Source organism: Camelus ferus, chromosome 3, assembly GCF_009834535.1.
Source record: "Camelus ferus isolate YT-003-E chromosome 3, BCGSAC_Cfer_1.0, whole genome shotgun sequence".
Taxonomy (NCBI): domain Eukaryota; kingdom Metazoa; phylum Chordata; class Mammalia; order Artiodactyla; family Camelidae; genus Camelus; species Camelus ferus.
Window position 1 is genome coordinate 15,877,929 of NC_045698.1, and position 24,772 is coordinate 15,902,700.

Consider the following 24,772-nt stretch of genomic DNA (forward strand, 5'->3'; position numbering starts at 1 on the left):
AGGGTAGTATCATAGCTTCTGAAGGCTATTACCTATAGTCACAAAAGAAGGTTTGCCTAAATTAGATGCTAAACAGATTTTTAGTACCAAGTTCAAGACAACAGAGTTTAGGCAAAGAGTCTGGCTTTATAGAATAATGTTTTCAGCTTAAATCATTTTCATCTGCTAACATAAAGGTATATTATGTCCAAGTAGTTATAAAATCTCAGTGGCAATAAAACTTCCCAGAAATATTACTGTGTCCTATCATATTGGAACTTCTCAAGATTATATTGTGATTTGTTTGAATGAAGAAAAACAGAAAACAACAAAGAGAGAAATAAATAAGGACAGGTCTTTAGATATGTAAGATTGATAGACAATGGAAACAAAGGAAAAAGAAGAAATGGGGATAGTCTGAAGTTGTGCTTTGAGCAGTGATTCAGAAGTGAACCAAAAATGGTGGTCTTGCCCAGTCAATGAACTCAACCGAATTAGCTAAGCATGCAGTTTTCTCAAACAGCAAGTTGGCTTAGCAGAAATAAAATCAAAGGGTGATGACTGAGGTTTTTGGAATACCACTCTGTTACTTCACCACCAACCAATCTGAAGAAGGTCATATACCCTGCAGCCCTCCTCTCATATTTGCCTTTAGAAACTCTTCCCTGAAAACCCATCCTGGAGTTCCTGTCTTTTGAGCATAAGCCACGAGTTCTCCTTCGCTTTGGTTTGCTTGACTTCACTGTGCATCCAGAACGTGAACTTGGGTTCAACAACAGTTCTAGCATAAACTGGGAAAGCTAAAATATCAATAACTTCTTAATACTTATTATTTTAAAATATTTCCCCTATTGAATTTAACATGTATAAATTACTTTAAAGAATATGTTCAATTTAGAGTTTTGCCATTTATACATAGTCATGGTAGAAATGAAAGGTTCTAGATTGTTTTGACAAATTGTATCTTTCCTTCCTACCAGATTCAGTGTCCTAGATAGTACTAATTGCAGAGAAAAATAACAAACATTTCATTTGGGAGGTAAAGGTAATTAATTCTTTGAATGAAATAGACTATGTTTTATCCTACCACCATATCAAATTTTATTTTAGATGTCAGTTTTTTACTTTCCAATTTTACAACTAAAAACATATTTTAAAAATCAAGTTCATGAAAATATTTGCTATTTAAAGCCCTGTAAGATGTTTGGGATCATACTTTTAGCCATGTCCTTGTATTTGGAAACCTAGAAGATTTTTTTCCTTCATTATCTAGCTCTCCCTCTAAGTTTAATAAAAATTAAATCCATTCTTATCTACTAGTCTTTTCTTTTGTTACTCAATAGTTTGTGTTAATAGTTGCTTATCATTTTTTCCTTTCATATTTCTGACCCTTTTTTCTTCTTATATGCTGCCTGGTGTTAGAGACACAGTGATGCTGAAAATTGTAAAACAAAATAAGAGGAAAGGAAAGAAAGAAAGAAAGAAAAAAAGACCCTATACTGTAGAAGTTGCTTTCTGGCATCAATAGAATTACAGAGAAAAAAAGTTGAAATCTGACAGGATTATCCTGCTGACTTGCTGAGTTTATGAACCCTGTAAAGAATACCAATGAGAGAGAAAATAGAAGATAGAAGACAATGTTATAAATCTTACCCACAGACTTCTTCACTGAGAGCTGGGAAATAAAATCAAGTTCTGGATACTATAAATGGTTGGTATGTCACAGAAGAGAATCGGTTTGCCATCTGCTTCTCTGTTCAAGATTAATAGAAACACTAGAGGTGGAGCTCTTTGTGAAATAGTTACGTGATCTGTAGGAGAACAATGCGGACCTCTTATCCTCTCTGACATCTGGGTATTATACTAAATGCAACTGGAACTGTTTGGAGATAGACATTTGAAAACTGTTAAGTTAGACTTTTTAGTTTAAAAGCTAGTAAGACAGTTAGTTTACTGAGGATTAAAATGAAGATCAGGACTAAATCAGGGAAAATAGTGATTATAATAACTCAACATAAAGTCCTGCAAACCACAGAACACACATTATGTAGTAGTATTGCCAAAGTTGGGTATCAAACAGCTTCGCATTTATGCTTTTTCGAGGGATGAAGTTTGTGGGATGATTCTGAAGTACCATGACACAGTTGTAAAATAAATGTTGTTATAGTCATCAAAAGCTTTACACACTCTTGGTGTTCCCGACAGCATTTATATACATATTGTACCAATTAGATGCCCTGTCAAGAAAAATAAAACCACATAATTCATTTTAAAAATCTTTGAAAATTTGATAAAATATGGAATTTCTGTCTAGGAATAAATTACCTATGCGTAGACACAAACATTTTCCATGTAATTATGGGGAGTGAATGGACCCTCTGAAATCTGCCCAAAGACCCTAATTTAACTACTCTTAGGACATACTTACTCTAATGGTTTTCTGTAACAATTTAACTTATGGAAACAAGGACATGATCTTATAAGAGCAAAATAGCTAGATAGTCCCTAAATGTCCCAAATTACGGAATTAGTTAAAAATATTATGATGTATCTGAACAGTGGGATTTATTCCACTTTCAAAATGAACATTTTTTATTTAATAAATATTTTAAATCCATACATGTTATACATTACTAACCATAAAGTTCAAAATTGTGGATACTATTAGAACTCATTATTATTTTAAGAAAACACATTCATATATGCAAACTGAAAGTCTCTGAAGAACAGACTCCAAGAACTTGATCAGTATTTTCTGTAGTTAGTCTACCAATTTTGCTTATTTCGTTCCTCCAATTTTTCTACACCAAATGTTTAGGGAAAGTTTTACTTATGGAAAATCAACCTATATGAGTGACACATTTAAACTACAGATATTTCTGAGAAGGATAATGCATCACATGTCTACAATCCTGGGTGTGTAGATTTTAAATGGACTGCTTGACTAGGACAGAACTAATTTAAGAAGAAATGCAACTGTGAATGGTGAAAACGTTACAGGTGCTGAAACCTTTCTTTCATGCGCTGCCACCAACACAAAGGAGAAAGTAATAAGCAAGTTCCTTTGGGAAGTGATAAAATTCACATTTAAGTCCTGGAAAGCCATGTCCTCTGAAGGGAACTTTATGTGAGAGAGAACCATGTTCCTGGATTCAAGAGTGTAGAATAATTCTCATCATAGTTTGTTTTCCATGTCTGTGAGTCTGTTCTTGGTTTGCAAATAGGATTTGTATCTTTTTTGTTATTTTTTAGATTCCACATATAAGTAATAATGAGACAGGAAGGAAGGAGGGCACAGCCATTCAAGGAATGCTACAGCAATTAACATTAAAACGGTGAAAGATTCAACCCCTAGTAGGCCTTGAGGCTCCAGATGGTGGGAGATTTAACTTCTAGTAAACCTTGAGCTTCATTATACCCCACTGTAATATATTAACATGGTGAATAACACACCCACAGGCACCATAATAGTCCCAAGGCTAGCCACAAAAGGTCAAAAAGTGGGAAATGGCCAACTTCCTGGGAATTCCAGCCCTTCCCCAGGCTAGTTAGACTGGTCCTTCCACTTACTAGCATATGAAGCCGCTAAGCCTGTGAAAACTGGCAACACGGTGTCTCCTGGCGGCAGCTGCCCTCTCTCTCCCCATCTTTGAAGATGGCCTGCACTCTGTCTATGGAGTGTGCACCTACTTTTAATCTGAACACCCAACCCCCACACCTCATGGCCTTTCTCTTGCCTTTCAATGTATCTCTCTGAATAAATCTACCTCTACTCAACTGTGGCTCGCTCTTGAGTTCTTTCCTGCGTGAAATCAAGGACCCACACTTAGTGGGGGCATGTCCCAAGGGCTCAACCGAAGCCTGGGACACAGCCCTCCACACCCCACATCTATTTTTCCTGCACTGATATCACATGACATTTGTCTTTCTCTGTCAGACTTAACTTCACTCAATATGATAATCTCTAGGTCCATCCATGTTGCTGCAAATGGCATTAGAAAACAAACTATGATTACCAAAGGGGAAAAGGGTGGGGAGGGATAAATAAGTGGTCGGAAATTAATAGACACACATTACTATATATAAAAATGATAAACAATAGGACCTATTCTATAACATGGGAACCATATTCAATTTCTTATAATAATATATAATGGAAAATAACTTGAAAAGAAAAAAAAATGTATGTATATGTATAACTGAATCACTTTGCTGTACACCTGAAACTAACATTGTAAATCAACTTTGCTTCAATAAAATATGTATAAAAAAATAGAATAGTTGCTATCAGATTATCAAAGGCAAAATTGGGACATTTGTAGGAATCTCTTTTAGAGAGGAAAAAAAATGGCAATGGGTTTGGCAAATAAGGCAGGAAAACAATTTTTCAGTATATAAGCACCAGAGACCCAGACAGCTAGGTGTGGTCAAAAGACTGAAGGGGATAAATTGTCCCTGTCCTCCCCTTACACCGCCTCTCCACACCTTAGCAACACCACCACCATCACTAGCACTGCTGGCCAGAAAAGAAAGTTTGGAGTCAGTAATTTGGGAAAATTGCTATCTGCTACATCTAAATATTTGAGCACCCAAATAGAATATAACAAACTCTTTCAGAAAGCACATATAAATTTAGGAGAAAACTCCTGACAGCAGAACAGCTTTTCTGTTCCAGCTCTTAGTCCTGGAAATAAACAAAATTATCTGAAGATGCCTGGATGTCAACATCTAATCAGACAGGGATATCCAGGACATAGTCTAGTTTTACCACGAAAGGAGTAGTGAAAGAGTTGAATAGTACCCACATTTCATAGCACTGGTTACAGCCAGCTCCCAAGGCAGCACTGTCAGATGAATTACCTTGGGAAACGCCTTAACCTGCACACACTGTTTCACAGTCCTAAATAAAACAAGTATCATCTATGGAGTGTTTCATAATTTTCAAACAGTTTTCACTTGCATTATTTCTTTGATTTTTTTTTTTAATCACCAAGGTTAATAATAACATCACCATTTTACAATGGAGAGGCCGAAGCCATGGAAATTTAACTGAATTGACTGAGGCCTTCCAAATTCTAACAGAGCTGGAACTCACACCATAGAAGTCTCAGTCTAATTGCCCTGACTCAATCCATGAACCATGCTGTCTTCCATAACCATGTAACCCTGTAAAGAGAGCAATGATTTATAGCCATGCATTCATTCTGAGTACGATGAATTTCATTGATGTAAATGATGTTAGATATCCACTCCATTCGGACATCATAATGGCTTTCATTACTAAACACATCTGCATTTTGAAATAGAAATAACATGGTAATATTTTCCTTATTATGCGTAATTAATTGCCAGTGGAGGATCCTCTCATTATACACTAATAATGCTCTTAAGTGTGCTCTGGCTGGAAATCAGAATATAGCTTTTTTTTGTGAACTGAAATTGTCACCTAGAAACAGTTCTAACATTCTGAAGTCCTATGAAAAGCAATTAAAGGATAATAAATGTTGGTTAAGTTGTTGATTGCTTTTTATGTAAACTTTACAGATTAAATATTTATATCCACCCAAGATTTTTATTTAAAAAGACATTATCTTTTTTTAAACTATATTTGGTATCTTTTAAAATGAAAATGTAGTGGTATCTTTTTAAATGAACTGGCTCTCCTATGTAAATGTTTGGAAAAAGCTGTGGTAAGAAAGAGAATCCTGGTTCCTGGTGTTATCCAGAACATCATCCAGTGCCCAGTCTTCCACAATCTTGACATTCTTGACACCTCATTGAATTCTTCAGGGTGGCGTCTGCAGGTATAGGTGTGAACCAAACAAGAGACACTAACCTTGTGTGTGTATATATATATATATATATGCATTAGTACAGGATTGTGTCTCTTGTTTGGTATACACACACACACACACACACACACACACACACACACATAAACATACATGTGCACAAAATCAGGGTTTAAAAGGAACCACAATCCCCTACGACTAAATGAGAAAATGATGAATATCTTTATGTAAGGATACAGGAATAATCTCCAGAGAGGGTTACCCTATTAAACAGATGATCAGTCCACATATCACACTACTAGAGTACTAAGAATATCCTGTTAAGTAAGCAAACCATTGATCATTCTTTTAATATTAAATTAACCAAATATAAAATAAAAGGAACCAGAATGGTTCAACGTACTTTTTCAGCATGGTCAAGTGGGAAAACATTCCCGGCCAAAGCCTAAGAATGAATGTATTCAGGTGACCCTTGAACAACATAGGTTTGTCTATCCACTTACATACAGATTTCTTTCACTAAATGAGTATCGCAGTTTTATGTAATACGAGGTTGTTTGACTCTCCTGATGCAGACCCTCAGAAACAGAGGGCTGACTGTAAAGTTGTAGGTGAATTTTAGACTTTGGGGAGATTAGGCACTTCATAACCCCCTCCTCATTCAAGGGTTAACTGAATAAACAAAAGCCATATTCAAGAATATATTTGTTTTAAGCCTAGTAAAATCAAGACAATCTATTTATGTTGTTTATGTTAATATGAGGGAGAGTAGTAATATTGCCTAAATATGAAAGCCCATAGTAAAGGCTGATGAAACCACACAGGTTTGAAAACTTCATGACACTGTAAGTCAGAAAAAGACAACTCAGATAACATTTTGATGAACACATGTTTCATTATACCGCTTACCTGAATTCAAAGTCAACAAGTTGTCATTTTAAAATACGTTTATGATTTCCTTTACAATGGTATATAACCTGAATGTGGACCAAATTCACACTGTCCTTGGGATGTAAATGGAACTGTCTTGAAGCTCTTATCTCATTTTCTGGAGTAGCTCAGGAGGGCCTCTACAACATGTTTATAAATCCTCGGACTGATCGGTGTTCATGGTCACTCATGTTTCTGAATCACAGCAACTGCTGAGCTCCCAACCTCACTTTCATTTCTGTCTTATCACTGACGCATGATTTTTATCCATTCAACTCCACTGAGCCAGAACTTCCAAGCAAACAGATGAAAAACATTCTTGTTTGCCATGTAGTACGTGATGAAGTTATATATGAGAAAACAAACAAGTCAAAATTAAATACTAGATTTGCTAGTGGTTAAAATTCTTTTGACCATTTTATCATTGGCCATCTGTCTTTATTCTTATTTTTATGAACCAGTCTCTCACTATATAACTCCAGCTCTCCTCACATATTCTGCAATCCATTTCCCATCTCCTTGTTTTGCAGTCTTCAGCCGAACTATGCCTTCAGGTCATCATCTGCTATTATTAAATGGCTCACTTAAAATTAAGCCATATGATTTCTTGAAAAATTGGTCCCAAATGTTAAAGTCATCCATTTTTCCTTGCTGTAAGCACATGGTATTTATTTATTATAAAGTATCATCTATATTGGCAAATATATACACAATTTATTTATTAACAGTTATTAAATATTTATATGAAGAGATAATACTATTTAAGAAAATAAAATAAGAAAATTAATAATGACTACTTAAATATAATTATTATTTTTGACTGTACCCACATTCTTTTCATTTTTTTAATCCTCATAGCAATTCTAGGGGATTACTCCGTGTGTGTGTGTGTGTGTAATATATATATATATATATATATATATATATATATACCGTTTTGTGTGTGTGTGTGTGTGTGAATATACATATATATATATTCCGTGTGTGTGTGTGTGTGTGTGTGTGTGTGTGTGTGTCAATATATATATTTAAGACTCATATATATATATGACTGAGTCTTAAATTTAATTTATGTATATTAGTTTGTTGTTTCAGGTATATTGCAAATTGTGTCCAACCACGATAAGCCCCAAACTTTCCAAACATATGTCCTGGTATATATTTTATACTTTAAACAACTTTAATATTGTTTTAAATAAGGGATGGAACCTCAGACCTCAAGGACCAAATGATTGGTTTGGTAACATGAACTGTATACACAAATAACTGAAAAATAAGATTGCAAATATGTCAATTGATGGCATGAGGAAAAAAAAAGATTGCCTCTAGTGGAGAAAAATATCAGTAGTAACTAAAATAATTAAAAACTAACTTCAGTGGAGATAATTTAAAATTAATTTCTAAACATTGAGACAGTTTGCTGAACAGGCCCTTTTTAAATATGTACCTACCTATAGATAGAGATTAATACATAGATAGTTATAGATATTTTTTGTATTTCTTCTGCCATTTAAAATAAGACAAGCTGATAATACAGTTATTTCTGATAATCTAAGAGTGAGAATAGCAGAAACAGAAAAAATCAGCAGAATTACAAAACTGCCTAGGTTGGGTATTCCCATGAGAGGAGTGCACTATTTATTCTTGTAGCCACTGTCAATTATTTCTGATTTCTGGTGTTTACTTATACCTGTGTTTCTACCTAGGTGGACAGTTGACAACTAGTTTAAAACTGACATACCAAAGAAATAGCATAGATTTTGAAGTTGTCTGCTCACAGAACTTTCTTATTAAGTATGAACTCAATACTTCAAATAAAAGATAACATAATCTATAAAATGATAATTACCATCATGACTGTAAAAAAGAGAGATTCCAATTAATGTAAAAATGCCCTTTTTTTAATGAGGGAATGGGAAAATTATTATCAATATTGTCAATTTATAACCCATTATTCTATTTTTGTATTTTACAATGGGAAAAAAAAAAAGGTTAGTGTCATACTAATTCAAGTAAAAAGCCTTGGATTGATCCAAAAAAGTGCCCCAATCTCAATGGGCATATATAAGTCAGTAAGCAATTAATAAATTTATGTTTATTATTAACAGGTAAACATTGATCAAGTTCTCCTTCAGTTGCAGAACAAATACAAAACTCATATTACTTACATTTCAGTGAGACATATTCAGAAGATAAGATAGACAAAATGAGCAGAAGACAAAATATTGTTATAATAGCAGGCTTTTTCCTAATGAAAGTTCCTGTTTAAGATGTATATTTTCTTGTAAAAATATTCTAACTTTATACAAATTCAGGAACACTTCTGTTTATTTTAATGCATATTTCATTAAATATGGGCTGTGAACCTATGATCAATATTATTAACTATAGCTCTTTTCGTACTGTTAAAGTGCATTGAAAAATCTAAACAACATTGCTTTTCTGCTCTGATACATTAACTGTTTTCTCAATCTGGGTATATGCCCATTTAAGGTAGACATTCTTAAAAGCAGAAGAGCAGACTCCACCTTGAGCCAATGTTGAACACTTCACCGACAATCTGGAGTGTCATGAGTCTGGATAATTCACCAACAGAATATGCATAAGTGAGTCAAAACAAAAATTGATAAAAAAGTAATCACTGTCCTATTTTTTTCCCTCAAATAAAATATTATGTGGTCTGGATCTGATTGGTACAAAAGGAGTGAATTCATCAGAATTTGTAAAAAGGAAAAAGTGTTTACAGAGAAAATTCATTTACAACATAACCAAATATATTATTTATCTAGCCTATGGGAACAATAAGACTGATAAAGCAAGATTCTCATATGCGACTTTGCCGTGCCAATAAATAAACTGATGGTAGTCCATATAAACTGATTCACTGAATTCTACTTACACTGATGATGGTTTACAGAATTCTAAATTAGCATAGTAACTGTTTATGTAGAGAACAAATATATATTCTGAAAAAAATTTCCATGTATTTAAGTTTTTGCCTAGAATACAGACTTTTAAAGATTATAAAGTAGAACTAGATGAAACTCTGATAGACAGGTATTTTCAAATAAAAATTTTAGTGACTGTAAAGAGAAAATTGATAACTACAGTAAAATACGTAAAATGCAACACAGAGTCTGTAAATGAAAATGGAAGCATCCTTACAAGTTTCTTAAATTTCTCAATATGTAAAGTTAATGGAGAAATACAGATGGCCTTTATCAGCATATGTTCTTCCAAGTGTATTTGAATTTTTATTAAATATTTTGATCTTTAAATGGCAGTTCATTTGAGAAACATTGAAGTTGGGGAATGAAAGCAGTCATTAAATTATATGCCAACTGGGCCTGTTATAGAGGCAGAGTACAGAAAATATTTGTGTCATGTCTATTAGGTACATGAAGAAGACACTTCTCCTCTAAAAGGCCTGTCTCCAAGTTAAATTATCTTCAAAAATATAAACTCCTTTTTTGGCTTTTTCTCCCCCCAGATATCCATGTCCATGGGAAGTGAAAGTATATAATGGCAGAAAAACTTGGTTGCTCTCTTACTCGGGCTGCTGCAACCAAACACCATAGACTAGGTGGCTCTGAATAGACAGTTCACAGGGTCTGGAGGCTAAAAAGTCCAAGATCAAGGTGCAGGCAGAGTCAGTTCTTAGAGAGGATCCTGTTTCTGGCTTCAGGACAGTAATTTTTTCACTGTATCTTTACATGGCAGGAGAGAGCTCTCATCTCTTCCTTTTCTTTCAAGGAAACTAATCTCATTGTGAGGGTCTCACCTGCATGAACTTATTCAATCCTAATTACCACCCAAATGTTTCAAATGAGTCCAAAATTACCACATTTCATATATACATTTGTTGTTTGAATAATTCTTCAGTGAAACGAGAACCTCACAGATCTAAAGCTTTAAAAAAATGCATCTTTTGGGAACAGAAGACATTATGTTGATTTAGACAAAATGTATTGAGTAGAAGGAGGGCTAATGCCTGCGTCATCTTTAATCAAACCAAGCCAAACCTGATCATGTATCATTAGATAACAAAGAGTGAATTAGATATTCTTTATTAGTTTTCTCATATTCTGCCAACAATAAATCTGTCTCTATTAGATACTTGTCATGAGCAGTGCCTTCTCCTACGGCTTCAGAAAGGCATTGCCCTCATGCACCTCTTCTCTTTTCCCTCCTACCCCACTGCCGTAGGCTGCCATAGGGTCTGTGGTTAGCAGTAAAGCAGGTTTTGAAAGTGACATCAAGAAAAGTATTTATAGTTTTCAATTTAGTAAAGTTCAGGTTTAAAAGATGAGTATATAGCTTTGTGCCAAAAGGATACTTCATGACCCAGAAGAAACAAAATCATATAGCTTTTTTGTTTTGTTTCGTTTTGAGTATATTATCCATTATGGGTTAGAGAGGCTGGGGGAGTAAAGGAAAAGAGGGAGGCAAAAGGGAAGCCCACATGCCCTTAATAAGAGTGAAAGGAAGGAAAGACTATGCTTTCATAAATAGTGGCGTTAAAGGGGTTAAAATCTTAACCAGAAAGTTTTCTAGGTGAATCGCATATAATACATGAAGATCTGATATACAATCCAATTTTGTGTATCTCCTGGGAAATTCTTTACCTAGTTCATGATAGATTTGTAATGAAACTTCAGCAGTTGAGGTTCCCATGGGAGTTTTTCTATGTGGTAATTTATAGCAGGAAATAAGGAGGCTTGGGTTGGCAGAAAAAAAGCTATAGGTGAGAAAAATAAGTGTAGAAGAATGGGTGGATCAAACCAAGGTATTGTTGTAACGTGAACATGAGATGGGAAGACGTGACTATGCCATCCTGGTACCTAGAAGAGAGCTAGTAACATAGCCATTACTCAGTAATTGATTGGATGAATCAATGAATGAATCAATGAATAAACAGCTTAAAGAATTTTATGAAAGAATAATTCATTAATGCTACCTTATTATCATGTCATCTCCACATAATACTTTTATCAATTTAGTCTGTGGTCAGACAGCTATATTGTGAATGTGAAGATGGGGCAGAATTTGAACATGACTGTATCTGGGGCTAATGGAGTGCTTAAAATAGAAGAAATCGGGTCAACAATAAAATTCAAGGATTTAAATATTTTGTCTACACTGACATCAATGTAAATACTCAACAAAGAGAAAAAGCAACAGCCGAAAAACCCAATTTACTCACTAAATACAAACACATCAAGCAACATTCTAAGGTGTAGACTAACAGTGGAACTGATTCCCTTTCCTCCCTATGACTAACTTTAATCAAATCCAAACATAAATATTTGTGTTTATTTAACAATAACTGAACGTTTCATTTTTAATCATATTTGATATATTTCTCTCTCCAGTGGTAGGTATGGCCAGTGACTAATTTTCTAAGGACATAAGCATACACAATTCTGAGGGTGGAAAACTTGTTTTTCCTTACTGATGCATGATAACTTGAAAAAAAAAGTGATGCTCAGGATCTAATCTCTTCAAAGCATGCAGTAATTTGGTCAACTTGATAAATGCTACTTACTATTCTATTAAATTCATCTGACCTCTAGTTTTTCAGCGACATATTTTGTTTGTAATGTTTAGAAAGTAATTCTGTCCTGGAGAGACCGTCATTCAATGCTACTACTAAATAACTTCTAATGCCCAGCTCTTGGATTACACATGGTGAATCAGATATTTATGTCATTTTCAAAGAGTTTGTACCCCTCAAGGAGTTCAATAATAAATGTAAATAATCATATGATAAATAATTACTAATAATGTCACAATATGAGAAAAAGGAAAGAAGTTCTATGGATGTAAGAAAGTAGAAAAAGTTAACTGGGCAGATTAATTAAATCTCCATGGAGAAAAGCTATCTTCTTAATGAAATCCAGAATAACTTTGATTTAAAAATTAATTGATCTACAAATTCAACAATTCCCTTGTATCTATTATTTTTAACTCTTTGCTCACCAAGGAAAATGTTTTGACATCATCATCCTGCCTTTTAATTTCAGTTTGTCAGATCCAAGTGGAGAAATTAACAAAAAAATTAGTCTAGCTACTATACTTATCAGTGGGGGGAGAAAGAGTGGGAACGATGAAATTTTTTTATTTCAACAATCACTCTGATTTTTTTTTTATTGAAAAAACTGGAAAAATAGTTCATAATACTCAGTCCATCTACCTAGAAAATAGTTCTGAGCGAACAGCTACTAGAAAATAATATAAAGGGAAATATCAAGCACATTTTTTTTGTTTGTATGTCCATTTGATTTTGTTTTTAACCTTCACACAGTGAAATCTGATTTTGTCCTTCCAACAGCTTGTCCTCCTTTTTGTATTAACTTTACTGCAGGCACCTAGTGATCTAATTCATCTAATTATAACTATGTCCTTTCTCTCAGCAATTTGGGATGGGCCGGCGGAAGTGCTGGAGGGGTGAGATGCTGTTGGGAAAAGAGACTCAGTAACAGGGGACCAAGAAGAGAAGCTGGGATCAGCAGTATCTGCACGGGGTATTTGATAGTTTGCCAGCCAGAGTACTATATAGTATCTCATTCCGTATTCCTACCAATATTTAATAAAACATTCATTAACGTTATAGTCTCAGAATTGGATTTGTATTACTTGAAAGAAAACATACTGCTGAATCTGACCTCAAGGCAGATGTGCTTGGTGACAGCTGAGGATGCCCAGGGACCCTCAGGCACATTTTCGGTTGCAGGTTTTCCTACACGTGGTGTACAATTAGAGGTTTTCTTCTCCTCCTACTTCTGCTTGGCTTATGCTGTGCGTTTATGTCTCATTTAATGTTCATATTGGGCAAACACAGGAATCTACTTCTCCCTGAGAGTAGAGATTATACCACGGTGTTTATATTATTCTAAGATGTGTCTATTTTTTTCACATACTGGAAAGTTCATATATACTTGCAAAATTAGTATTATGACTTCTCTACATGGATTCACCAATTTAAAATCATGTTAAATATTGTGGGTTTGTTATGGATTTTTATTTATGACTATTTTCAAATAACATACTATATCTGTAAATATAACATTTCTATGAATGAGACAGATTAACACATTATTTCCCTCACAAATACATGAACTATATATGTATAATAAGGTCAGCCTCTTATTTCTCCATGCATTGTCACCAGAAATATGAAATTAATTATAATAATTATAAATAAATAACAATTATATTGATACAATAAGGAAAAAAGTGACTATAACTCCTTCAGCCTTCTATTTCTACATAATCAGGTTAAGACAAATTGGTTTATATTTTTAAAATTAAAACTAAATATTGTTCATCATTATTCACCAGTAATTTATATAAATATTTGATCTTAAACTATATTATATATATTTAAATTTTATATTTTTGTCACATATTAATATGATTTACAAAATGGAAGTTCTGAAATAGTTCCTTGAGCTATTTTTATTTATTTATCTTTTTTTTTTGAAATTTCATGTTCCTTAAATTCATGTGAAAAAATATCTAAGGGCAAAGCAATGTCTTCTGCTTCATAGGGTAATGCTGACAAGAAGAAAACCTTTTAACTTAACTTTCTTTTAGAAATTACTATGCTGTTATTTTCTAATATGTAAAGAGCATTTGATGAAAATTATGATAACTCAGAAGAAAATTTAGTCTTTATTTAAAAATACACTCAAAACACATTTTCCCACCATTTTTTTTTCTAGAAAACTATCATTAAAATGTCACTCCAGAGAGCATATCATATTTAATACCCTGCATAACAGGGTTCTTTAAAAGAATGCAAACAAAAATTAATCAACACATGCCCTTAAAATTTCAGATTTTAAGGAAGAAGCTTTATTTGATTTCTCAAAAGTAACTTAATGTTAATATAATCCATTTTGCCACACAAAATGAGAGCATCACTGCCTTTAAAGGGCTGAACAGATGCCGTCATCTTACTATAATCTGAGTGCTAATGGTGTCCTTTTAAGATCTTCAACATATAAAATATCAAGCAGTCAGTTTGCTGAATTTGATGGTTAAAAATTAAATCTGTCCTATTTTACTGTTTTCAAAAATTCAAAATTAATCACAGTGACTGTCAGAATATGTGAAAGTTAGAAAATAAATTAACTATTACTCTTTACTAGTTACTAATAACCAACTACTAACTAAATTTTGTAATCAATCACATTTTCCTTAATACACAGGAAAGATGCCTCAGATACAATAACAGAAAGAACCCAAACAAAATAACTCAAGCCATGTGGATTTTTAATATACTTGAAACATTTCCTCCGGTCCATCGTTCCAGTGATTCTGTCATCCCCAGAGCCTATTTTCCTTCGACTCCTCAGACCTCAATGTCCTGTCTTTGGCCACTTTCATGGACCAAAATGCTGCATCACAACCAAGTGGAAATATTTCCAAAGGAAGTACTATCTTATGACCCTATTCAAGAGAAAGCAATTATTTCTAAACACTTTCTGCCCCAGAAGATCTCATTTACTTACTATTGTGGAGAAGTGTGTCTCCTGTACTAAAGGCTCATTTATTGGCCAATCACCATCAAGAGAAAATAGGTCTTGGATTTCTTGAACTGCTTGATGACTGTGAGAAAAGAAGAGATGAGCGCAATGTAGCAATGGCTACTGAATACACAATCAATAGAGTCTGTCATATAAATAAATGTGTGAATCATTTTTATGTAAATCGATGTTTAAAACCACTTATATTTTCTTTGGTCAGAATTTATAATACACAGGCTTCTTTTAGAAAAGTTAATATTTTATGGAATCTTGAATTTTTTTCCTCAAAGTCTTTGGGTAACAACTTTGAGTATTTTCTTAAAAAAAAAATACTTCATTTTAAAAAATTTAAAAAAAAAAGAACCCACAAAATCTTGCCATCTTTTACGTGCCTAGACTTGTGTTAATCAAGATTAATATTATAGGCTTTTTATAGATATAATATGGCTAAGTTCAATAGGAAACTTTAGTGTACTTGAGGAAACATTAAATTCAAAGCAACTATAAATGTGCTTGGACATATGAACAGGAATTAGTTGACCAAGAATTAGAAAATCTGATCTTCTCTGCCATGAATAAGAAAAACATTTGAAAGGCAAACAATTGGAAAAGTTCTATAAGATGTAATAATGTAATAATCAATGTAATAATCAATGTAATAATCAATGTAATTGATAAGGCCCTCAAGATTAACAAAGAGTTGTTCCAGCTGGGAATTTTAGGTGTAAACACACAGAGAAAAATTAGATACCTTTTCAGAAAATATATTAAAGACCTTGGAGAGAAGTATAAAAGGGATAATAGTAAGTAATATTTCAATTAGCAAATAATTCAAAGTAAAGCATGATAATATAGGTCAGACTGTTATTAATAAGGAAGAACATTCCTTGCAGGTTAAAATTTTCTCCAAGAATTTTGTTTTTAATTGCTGGATAATTTAGTAAGTGTAATTTATTCTAGGGGATAACTTAATAACATAATTAAAATATTTGATGATCTATTGAACTCATAGAAATGCCATGAAAATAGCTGCGATTTAAAGTAGAAAATGTCTTAAAGGCAGAAGCTTTATGCATGTTTGCACATATAAGTATTAAAAGCTAAAGCAAAGCAAAGTTATATTGATTTTAACAGAACGTGTCTGTAAATAATATAATGTAATACTTCATAACTGTAATTAGCAGAGAGACAAAGAATTTTGTTTCCAAGTTGTAAAATAATATAATTTTACTTCTTTTTCAGTAGAACAATATAGTTTGAGATGTTACTTTCAAATGAAAACCTGAGTTTGCACTGGGCCTTCCACATCAAATTAATTTTTATTTTCAGCTTGTCTTAAATACAGTTATTTTGACTAAGGATTTGAATAGAGACTTTATTAATATGGTAATGAGTCTCTATGAACATTAATCTTTTTATGAGTGTCTCTAACTAACTAATAGAGGAATTAGTTGACTTTTAAAAGTAATATATTTATTGCAGGCATATAGAATATCATGGGACAAGCACCAAGAGGGATCAAGTTATCCTCAAGGAATTGAAAAAAGAAGGTGTTGACTAGAGCACAGCAAATGGTGAAAGAATAGAGAAAAATGAGTTTGAGGATCTAGATAGGAGGCAGCCGATTAAAGGAACTTGTTGGAGATGCTAAGGTTTTTGTCCTTTACCCTTAGATATTTGGAAAACATTTGGGGGATTTTAAGCTAATGAAGATATAATGAGATTTGTATTCCTAACACAGACTTTGGGTTCAGCATGAGGAATGAATTGTAGGACAAATTTGGAATTAGTAATGAGAAGAGATTATTACAAGCAACTGGCCCAGAGAAGACACTAGCTTAGGTCAGGTACAACTTCCTAAATCCTCCCTACCAGTCTCTTTAATGCTGTTTCCTAAGTAAGTATACAGGGTGCTCCCAGAGTGAATATGTGGGTTTTGGCTCATGCAACATTTTGGTATCAAGGACAGATCAATTTTCTTTGATTCATTTTTTCTGTCCAAGAATGTTAATGCATTACAAATTGACTTTCCTTATGTAGGAAAAATTACATATTAAAGGGTATTTATTGGTTCAAGAAAGTAGTTTAATTGGATCTCATTTGTTTATTTTTGCTCTTATTTCTTTTGCCTTAGGACACTGATTCAAAACAGTATTAGTACAATTTGTGTCACAGAGTGTTCCACCTATGTTCTCTTCCAGGAGCTTTATGGTTTCAGGCCTCACATTTAGGTCTTTAAAACTATATTGAGTTTATTTCATATACTGTATGAGGGAATGTTCTAATCTAATTGTTTACCCTGATACCAAAACCAGACAAAGATACCACAAAAAGAGAAAGTTACAGGCCAATATCTTTGATGAATATGGATGCAAAAGTCCTCAACAAAATATTAGCAAACTTAATCCAACTATACATAAAAAGACCCTACACCCTGATCAGACTGAATTTATTTCAAGGCCATAAGGATGGTTCAACATATGCAGATCAATCAATGTGATACAGCATATTAACAAAAGGAAAGGCAAAAAATCACATTATCAACTTGATAGACACAGAAAAAGCATTTGACAAAACTCAACATCTACTCATGATAAAAACTCGCATCAAAGTGTGTACAGTGGTGACATGTCTTAACAGAAGAGAGGCCATTTACAATAAACTCAGAGCCAACATAATCCTCAATAGTGAAAAGCTGAAAGCCTTCCTGCTAAATTTGGGAAAAAGACAAAGATGTCCAGTCTCACTTTCTATTTAACATAGTATTGGAACTCCTAGCCACAGCAATCAGAAAAGAAAAAGAAATAAGAAGTATCCAAACTGAAAGTGAAGAGGTAAAACTGTCATTACTTGCAGATGACATGACTCTATATTGAGAACCCTAAAGTCTCCATTCAAAAACTATTAGAACTAATAAATGAATCCAGCCAGGTTGCAGGAAACAAGATTAATATACAGAAATCTGTTACGTTTTTATATGCTGATAATGAAATATCAGAAAGAGAACATTTTTTAAAATCCCATTTAAAATCACATAAAAATACCTAGGAATAAACTTAAACAAAGAAGTGAAAGATTTATACTCAAAAAACTATGAAACATTGATGAAGGAAATTGATGATGATTACAAGAAATAGAAAGAAATCCTATGCTCTTAGATTAGAAAAATTAAATTATTAAAATGCCCACATTACCTAAAGCAATCTACAGATTAAATGCAATTCCTATCAAATTACCCAGGACATTTTTCACAGAACTAGAACAAATAATCTTAAAATTTATGTGCAATTAGAAAAGACCTAGAATTGCCAAAGCAATTCTGAGAAAAAAAGAAGAAAGCTTAAGGTATAACCCTCCCAGGCTTCAGACTTTACTACAAAGCTACAGTAATCAAAACAGCTTGGTATTAGCACAAAAACAGATACATAGATCAATGAAACAGAAGAAAGAGCCCAGAAATAAACCCACACACCTACGGTCAATTAATCTACAACAAAGGAGGCAAGAACAGAGACAAGATAGACTATTCAACAAGTGGTACTGGAAAAACTGGACAGCCACATGTAAAACAATGAGATTAAGAAAACTCATTTTAGATTAAAAATAACACTGCAAATGCCATTGTACTTAGAGAAACTGTGTCATTGGCAACCTTGTTGAAATACTGAATTTGACAAATTTTTATAAACTCTATACCTACCAGTGGATATTGCAGCAATGTGAATGGACCTAGAGAAGATTTTTCTCAGTGAAGTAAGTCAGACTGAGAAAGATAAACCCTATATGATATCACATATATGTGGAATCTAAAAAAATAATACAAATTAATGTATATACAAAACAGAAATGGAATCACAGATAGAGAAAACAAACTTGTGGTTATGAAAGGGGAGAGGGAAGAGCACAGAGACAAATTAGGGGTATGGGATTAACAGACACAAACTACTATATACAAAATAGATAAGCAACAAGGATATGCTGTATAACACAGGGAATTATACCCAGCATATTCTAATAACCAATAATGGAATATAATCTGCAAAATTTACTGAACCACTATGCTGTACACTTGAAACCAATACAATATCGCAAATCAAATATACCTCAATTTGAAAGAAAAAAAAAAAAAGGAGGAGAACAGACACAAGGACATGAACACACAGAGAATACTGCCCAGTGATGACATAGACACACAGAGAGAAGATGGCCATGAGATGACTGGGGCAGAGATTAGAATCATGTCCCTGCAAATCAGTAAATGCCAACAATCACTGGCAAACACCGGAAGCTAGGGGAGCTAGCATGGCCCTGCCTACAGACTGATCTCAGAGTTTTAGTCTCAAACCTTTGGGGGAATAAATTTCTGTTGTTTTAAAAATCAATCAATCAATCAATCAATCAATCAATCAATGAAAGTTTTCCTGGCAGAAAAGGATGGCTTTCAGTGTAGTGAGGGCAAATGCTTCCTCACTTTTACCCAGCTTGAGAGAGAGAGCAGGGACGGCAACAGAAAGTTGTCATGTGACTTACTCTTATACTGAACTAGTTGAAGTAAATGTTTCACAACAGCATAGCAAGGATCTCTCACTCCCCCCACCCCGCGCATCTTATTTCTGAGAGTTTATTCCTTTTCACACCACAGTTCCTTGTCAAATTTTCAATATTATGCTTTCAGTGTTCAGTAACACTTTACTAAGGTCGTATTTCACTTCTCATTTGACTAGTGACACACATCATGGCTCCTTAAAATGTAAGGGAGGAGGGGTGAATGGCACCCTAAATTCCTAACACTAAGAGCTCATAAATGTTTCATTTAATTTAGTGGCATGATTAACAACAAAGGTGATTAGTTGCATTTGGAAAGTCTTATGATGCTGCATTGCTAATCTACTAAAATTTGCTGGAAATTTTGTGAAGATTAACTAATAAACAACTTTCTTCCACTAATTGTGAAAAATTGTTTTAAAGTAGTTTTAAAATAGAAAACAGTTTTAACATTGTTAAGGTTTAGAAAATTAATTTTATAATTAATAACACTTGATTTTCCCACATGACTTGTAGTGCAAAAATTTGCTTTAGGTTTACATTTTAAAATCTTTAGTATTGGTCCTGAACATTTTCGTCCAGAATAAAGTTGTCATAAAATGTAACAGGTAAAACCACTGTGTGCATATACAGAATCATTTGCTCTTCAGAAGCTACTGAAATTCAAGATAAAATGCATTAATGTACTGGAAGGGAATCAGATGAAGGACTTTTTCCTCATTTGTAAAATTCATATTTTTCCTCGGATAAATATAGATCACAAATATTACTATGGCCTGCCCAAAAACTATTCCATTGCAAATATTTATGCTGTATTTTTTGGTTTGGTTAATGATGAATGGCTTGGAATGCTACCATTAACTGAAGAAGTAGTCTCATAACTCAACTACAGTAGACATATAAAGTAAAAATAGTTTTGATAAGTAAAATCATATGGTTTATAGAGTTGGAGAGAAATAAACTTTTGGTTCAGATGGAAATAAGTAAAGAATTATGACTTAGGATTTAAATCACCTAAAATGACCACTAATCAAATTTCTGAAAACAAAGGGAAGGTTATTTTATATGCACTTACATTAAAAAAACTTTTCTTGTATATATTTTTCTGTTAAATGCCTCTTGAGTAGCATTTGCTTTTGAGTCACTAATCTTTTGTAAACTTAAGAATAAAATCAATAGCAACAAAATTTTAAAAGTTACATTATAGTTTTGGAGAATCCTGTAAAATTTATTCCAAATTCACCTAGTGTTGAGCTAATACCTAGAGCTAAGAAAATTGTCTTTAGAAATAATATTTATTTTCCTAGGTCACAAAGTTTAATGATTCATATATGCTTACATTTCTTGCTTAATGAGTAATTTTATTTGAAGCAACTTGTAAAGCCAGTTAAATACAATGGAATGAATGCTGATTGCTTTTTACCAAACAAACAAAAACACTTAGCATCGTAATAGTAAACACCAGAGAGTCTGAGAAACATGATTGTCCAGAATCTAGAAAAAAGTAAGTCATGGAGGGTTACAGAATTGTAGTAGAAAACCCAATGCAGTCCTGGGAAAACATAAAAACTATTTTCCTGCCTGGAAAAAAAACAAAAAGCCAAATTGTGACAAAATAGGGCTTATGAAAAGACATCATACTCTGGAACGAATTGTTTTTGTTTTGAGTAACGTTAACGTTCAGTTACTCTATTTGGGAAGGGTGGAGGGAAGATATGGCCATTAGATATGGAACTAACACCTTAGCTATTCTTTCTAGAGAGACAAATAATGTTTCCAAAATTTCTATGTCTCAAGGGTTCAAGTTATTCTGGATCATCCAAGTCATGATATAAGTTTGGATCATCCATTGGACAAAAAACAGATCACTGACATGATTAAATGACTCATTTATCCAGGTAATATAAAATAGTGACACCTGTAAAATAATACAATTTTTACTAAAATCAGTGTTAACAGATTTGTGCTTAAAGTATATGTCTTCCATTTATCTACTGCACAATCTTAAGCCTCTGGTCCTCATTTATGTCCTTACTAATATATTGGGAGTACAAACACACTTTTCAAAGGATTATTGTAAGGCTCTTGTGAAAGATGTATTTGATACATGTAGTAAATTGTGAAGCCTCATTCAAACTTCAGAAATGCTAACTTTAACACTAATGCAATATTACGTTGTAGTTCAGACATATAGCTGGGCAAAGAAAAAGAAGAATAGACTCATTGAGGAGCTGAGATATGAAAAGATCTTTTATAAACTTAGAAAGTGGCAAAATCATTACTCCTCAAGCAACATTAAAATAAAATTGATTAATCCCCATTGGGGATTTTTTAGTGTATATCATACTAATTATTTCTTCAGAAAGCCTTAACATAGCCACATTTCTTTGGCTCTTTTACATTATTTATTCTCAAAGGCTCTTTTCATATCTGTCTCTGAAATGGCTGAAAAGAATGAAATCAACTCAAAATGGCTTTTATAACATATCTTGTTATACCATTTTGTCTAATAGTTTTCATTTTGTCACAGTAGTTTGTACTTATTTTGTTATTTTAATTAATAATATGATACAATATGAATAGAATAAAATATATACTATCATATACTTTATAATATATTTATTTTCAGGTAGGCATACATATTAAGAATCACATACATTCTTAAAACAGCTTATAATTTCTAAGTCTATTTTTATGATATATGAATAATGATATAGTTGTATCTTGTTAAATTAAATCAGGCATCTCTCACTGTTTTAGCAACTCATGTAATTGTCCCATAATTTTGAAAATGTGCATAATAAAGATGCACAAATGACATAAAGCTCATTTTTATATAAACAGAGTAATTTATACAGAAATCTCAAATTCTCTTAACTGTCATAATCAGTATACTTATAAGTTAGAAAAATCCTGGCTTACTGCCTTGAACAACTTAGAAAACATTAGGTACTCGGCTTTCCGTACAATAAATATATTCATAAAGCATGTAAATGAGATTCAAGGAGGTATTATATGAGAAATGCTGGAGGATATGATACTGAGTTGCCCCTTGTTTCCTATATGATAATAAAGAAGATAAATTATGACAATGTTCATGTGAACAGAAAAAAGGTAATTGATCGTAGCATAAGGGAATAAAAATTGGCATAGTTGATCACAAGTGCAATCCACTCTATCTTTCCCTTGGGGAAAATGTCATTCTTATATATGTTCATCAAAATTGAATTAGAATAAATGTGTACTTATTGACTGTCCTCCCTCAGAATATGTGAAACTATTATGCACATGCCCAAATGCCAAGCAGTAGTCAATTAAAATTTATGCCCTTGGTCTATACGCTAGAAAGTTTAAAAACTAACTAAATAAAAACTAAACTAAAAAGTAAAAATTTCACTACCTCAAAAAGGTTGAAATTACTATATTCAGAAAATCTTTTTAAAATCATGCAAATAGATAACATTTGTTAATGAAAAGAGCTGTTTCAACCTTTGGGTTGGCCATTCAGTGACATCTTCCAAAATACAAACTTATGTGATTCTGGGACATTTTATTGATTTATTTTTCTTAAGTGTTTTATTTCTGTACACTTTCTCTATTTTTCTTTATTGGATTGGTTATTACTCAGACATTGGGCATCCTAGTCAATTGTCCCATTTTTTCCTGGGCAAGAATTGATTGAAATCTTAATAAAAAATTCTTCCCATTGAGATTATAAAACTCTCTATCATAGTTCTTGGTTCTGAATAGGGAATGAATTTTGGGGATTCAACTTTCAGTGTATAAATATCTGATTTATTCCTTTGTTTTCACATTGCATATCTATCCTCAAAGCTACCTGTTTTTTCTCTTAAGTCACACATCAAGGAAATTTCTCCAAAGAATAAATCTTCAGTCCTTTGCCCAGACCAGGGAGAGACTTTCATATGGCAGTATTAAGTCAAGAAGAGAATTGAGGCATCTAATAGAGCTTATATATATCAACTTTCAAATAATCTTTTTGTTTTAAGCCCACTGTCACTTCTCTTCCAGGATCGCTCAGTGACATCAGTCACTGAGTGGTCAAAAGGTCCCACGGGGTTGTATAATTGGTATTGCATTATGAGGCTTCTTGGCTTTGTTCTCTGCCACTTCAGGACTTAGATTTCTCAGATCCACAGAGTAAGTTTTAGCATATGTGTATTTCACTTCAAAATATTTTTTGATAATGTGTCCTCTCAAAATTCTTTGCTACTTGGTTTATAGCACTAATAAGACATGTTAATGGATTTCTTAGGAGGCAGTGAGGGCTAGTATGTCTATACACCTGCCATCATTAACCAGAAGGCTTCCTTTATTTTATAAACATAGTCAAATCAGAATTCAGTGTTAGTGTTACATTTAAAAAATATAAAAATATTACTTTCAACAGCTGAGACTGATTCATTCATGAGCTAAATTCAGTATTAAAATTTCACAATTGAATAAATGTAATTGTAAAAAGTATGAGGATAGGAAAATGAATGAGTTCATGCGCTCAGAGGTCTAGCACTATAATTGGAGAGACTTAATAACTACTACAAGGTAACTAAGAAGTTAGGAAGAGTGAGGAAAATACCATGAGAAATGTGCCAACACCAATCCAATGGGTTATATAAAATAAGATACACATTTAGAATAATTCAAAACAACATAAGAAAGAAGTATCAATTAATACGGATTACGAGAATGTTAGGACGGTCATTGTAGTTAATAGTAGAGATAGAGAAGGTCATGCCTGAGGATGTCATTTTGAGAAAACATAAGCAAACTCATGGCAAGAGAGCATTGGTGTGTTTGACATCACTAAAGAGTTTCATTTGGTTAAAATATATAATACAGTTGGGTAGTAGGAAAAATATTGCTGGTAGAATTTCAAGTTCTGCTCCTTTCTTATTGGGCATTACAGTTCCTTCTCATTAGTTTTTCTTAAACAATTAAACTTTCCAGCCCAAAATAACTGGCATAAGTCAACCA